A 4,382-nucleotide genomic window follows, 5' to 3' on the forward strand; every position below is an offset into this window, starting at 1 on the left:
CGCCATAGAACTATCAGAAACATGAGGACAAAAAGGTAGCAGATCAAAGAACTTCTGCTGGTACTCCTCGATCGTCATCGTCCCCTGTCGCAAACTCAACAACTCACTGGATTTCGCCTGACGAAGAGCTGGAGGAAAATACAACCTCTGATAAGCAGCACGGAACTCAACCCATGTAGCTGCTCCTCTAGCTGCTATGAACGGTGTGGAAGTCGATCTCCACCACTTCCTCCCTCGTCCCTCAAGCATGAAGGCAAGAATCTCCATCCTATCCTCGGCTGTGCAACGGAACTCCTGGAAACACTACTCCATCCTCTCAAGCCAATCCTCCGCCTCTTCAGCTGTCTCACCTCCCGTCAAAGGCTTCGGTCTAACCTCCTTGAATCTGCGCATGCTCACTCGCTTGCGCTCCTAAGGCTGTCCTTGACGACGTCTACGATCATTTGGATCGCCCCAACGACCGCCGCCTCCGCTATCGTGACTCTCATCGTAATCTGCCATCTGTTGCATAAGAACAGATAATCACTAGTCCGCTTTACAATATTCCCAGTGCAATGAGCTCTGATACCATAAATATAGTGACCCAACCCGGATCCACTAACTAATCAGAGTTACGATAAAAGTGCATGCAATTAAAACTTAAAGCGTAAGGAGCGGATAATTAAAATACAACAAATCCAATCGACAGAATACAACCGACGATAACAATCGTGTATAAGTATTATTTATACAACCAAATCGAAGGTTCAGGGTGAACAAATCTCTACCCTCTACAACCTCGCACTCCCCCAAGCTCAATCCTGCTGAGAGCCGCCTGAACCGTCCAGCCTCAAACCTTCCCCGCCACAAGGTACACCACGATACCCAAACACAGGGGCGTGAGCGAAAACGCTCAATACGAAAGCAATGATTAAATACAAATATGCGCACACAATATGATTTAAAACTCAAGTGAAAACACTTATTCATGGCGCCGGGAATATACAGTACTGGCTAGAGAGCGACTCCGCGGGGTACTCGTATATTCTATATCAGGGCTGAGTCAACCCCATCCTGACCCGAATCCAAAACAGGATACAAGCCTCATGTGGAAACTGTCATACCTGACTCGAGTCCAAAATGAGATCATTGTTCCCTATGAAGACTGTCAATGACTCACATCTCTCTGGATGCAGTCACACGTAAAATCATGTATGTGCTAAGACGGTAAAACATGCTAAAACATTATAAAGCATATAGCACATACTCATGCAACATACATGCAAATATATCATGCCGGCTATCTCGGTCAGTACTTACATACCTCTAACACTGCTGGTCAAACCTAGCTCCGCTGGTCTAGACTCCAAGCCTACTAGTCCAGTTTATTGCTTCTACAACGCAAATATCCATGCATCAACAATAAAGCTCTAAAAGCCTTAACTAAGCTAATGCATACTCCTAAATATTTTTAGAATGCCAAAGCTATACCTGCGTCCGTCGTTAGCCCTTTGCTTTCGATAGCCTCAAAACTAGGTCACAGCTTCGCGACGATGCCTAGATCACTAAGCCACTTCCGGATTTCCCGTAAGATGCCTAGATCTCCCTAGATCTGAGTTAGAAGGTTTAGGAATCAAGAGAGAAAAAAGAATTGGTGCAAAGAAAATGAATTCTCGACCCCCTATTTATAGACGGCGTTCGGGCCGTCCGAACTCGGCTTCGGGCCCTCCGAACTGGTTCGGATCCTCCGATCATGACTTCGGATCGTTCGAACATGATCGGATCGTCCAATCCTAACTTCGGGTCTTCCGAAATCCCATCAGTGACGTCAGCCATGACGTAACCTTGCTGACGTAATTGATGACATAAGCCCTAACCCTGTTCGGGTCCTCCGATTCCACCGACGGAGCCTCCGATCCTCTTCGGATCCTCCGAACTCCTCTTCGGATCGTCCGAACTCCTCGGGCCTCCGATCATGACTCCAATCACGTTCGGGTCCTCCGAACACTAGTTCGGAGCATCCGAACCTCCCGAGTCATGCCCACCATTTTCGAGTATCCTGGTTCTATTTTCGGGCTCCGTTAATTCATTTGGAATTTTTTTAATCATGTTTTATTAAATTTAAACATGATCACTTGATTAATTACCTATTAATCATTAATTTTGGATACGGGTTACTACAATTACATTATAAGAAATGACATTTATAAGTTAAATCTAATAATGATTATTCGTGCTTTTTGTTGCACACAATTATCGACTAGCTACTATACTTTTTTCAACAAATAATATAATCAACTACAAGATTCTAGAAATCTAGAGACCAAAGTCTAGAAACCAAATATTAAAAATAAAAAAAATCATTCGCAACAAAAAAAATATACAAAAAAAATACATTCAATTAAAAAAAAAAACACACTAGTTGGCCAATTTGAATAACCTAACTCACCTAGCATCTTTCTCCTAGAACCGGGCCTGACTATTATCATTTTATTTTATAATTCGCACATTAAATTAAAATCAGTCTTAAATTTTTTGCAAGTTTACATAATACATATATGTTTTTTTTTTTTTAGCAATAAGACATATATGTATTGTATAGTAATAAGTAATAACGGCTCAAAATGAGGGAGACATTACATGGAGTCAAAATGTAGTAGCACTTTAATGGATAAAAAATGGAAAGTGGGACGATAAATATGTTATCCTTGAAAACTTATTAGATCTTAACATCAAAGTCAGTAATTCTAAACTAATAAATAAATTAAAGTACTCGTGTTGTATATACAAAAAATAATAATAAAATCCAACGCGTAGATATTTGAGGTGGTGCTTATTTTAATTTGATGAGAAATAAAAAAGAAAAAAGAAAATGGTGTGATAGTTTGGATGAGAGTTTAAATTGAATAAGAAGATGATGAGTGTTTAATTAAAACTAGTATTCCGCTACACGCATTGCGTGCTCGTACATTTTATTTTTTTAACAAAGACTTTAAATAATAAATTGTAAAATTAAAAAATAATAAAAATATAACGTTTTTCTAAACAAATATTCAAATATATATATATATATATATCTTATAAAGTGTAGTAACCCAGAAACCATTTTAAGATAATAATATGTTAAACATGATTAAGGGTTGGTATTTAACCAATTTCGGAGTGTTATTGGACTTCAGAAGTAAAATTTGGGCTTTTTAATTTTGGGCCGGATAGTAAGCTCCGATCCCAGATATTAAGCTCCGATCCTAGATAGTAAGATCCGATCGGAACGGAAGCTCCGATCCTGGAACGGAAGTTCCGATCCCCAGCTGCCAGCAATGATCGATGACTCAGTCGCGAGTTTTGACAAGTGTCAATCATAGAGCAGATCGGAAGCTCCGATCGTAGATCGGAAGTTCCGATCCTGGCGTGGCAGACATGCACGCAATGAGCTGGATCGGAAGCTCCGATCCCGAAATCGGAAGTTCCGATCCTGGCCGAGAAATTTGGCTATAAATAAAGCAGTTCTGAGTTCATTTCAATTATGAATTCCCGAGTTTCCTTCTTCAGTTATATAGTGTAAGATATACACTTGAGGGCCCTATCGGTTATAATCGAAGTTCTGGAATAACCAAGTTGTGGTTATAGTCATCCGGGACTAGCGTCTTCAAAGGGCTTACTTCGGACGAAGGTATGGTCCGGGAATCGATTTAAGTTTTGGGAGTACTTATTAGCTTAGTTAAGGCTTATAGAACTTGTGTAGTGATACGGTGAACTTTTGAATATAGGCTTGGAACCTAGGATCTACTTTACTTGAACTAGCCTAGAGGTACATACACATTGACTGAGATTGCCAGCGAGTATACATGTTTATATGTTGCATTTATTTGGCATTATTATATGGCATGATGTATGATTTACCGTTTTCTATACTCATATGTCATGTGCATATACACGTTGAGCCTATACCTTGTTATACCTGATTATAGAGCTGCTCAGCTCTATACTCGATAATCTGTCACTGAGAGTACCGCGATGGCGGGGGCATTTATGTCTGTCTACTCTGGTGTACTAGACGAGTGTGGTTGCACCCAGAGGTTGATCCGTGCGGTGGCAGCACTCATATGGCGCCGATTCTGAGCATGACTTTTCAGATGATATTTTACCAGTCATCATGTAGCATGCATTATATACATATGTTTACTCATGTCTATGTACTGGGCGTAGCGCTCACGTCCTAGTTGTTATCTTGGACACCCTATTCCATGGGGCAGGTCGCAGGATGGACGGAGCTGGTAGTTCAAGGAAGGACTAGGGAGTAGGAACCTTGAAGAGTTTATTATACATGATTTGTTAGCTGTATAATGTTTATTTTAAGAATTTTGATATGGTTGTATCATTACAGATTTAACCTTGAATTA

Source organism: Henckelia pumila, chromosome 2 (assembly GCF_033568475.1).
Source record: "Henckelia pumila isolate YLH828 chromosome 2, ASM3356847v2, whole genome shotgun sequence".
Classification (NCBI taxonomy): Eukaryota; Viridiplantae; Streptophyta; class Magnoliopsida; order Lamiales; family Gesneriaceae; genus Henckelia; species Henckelia pumila.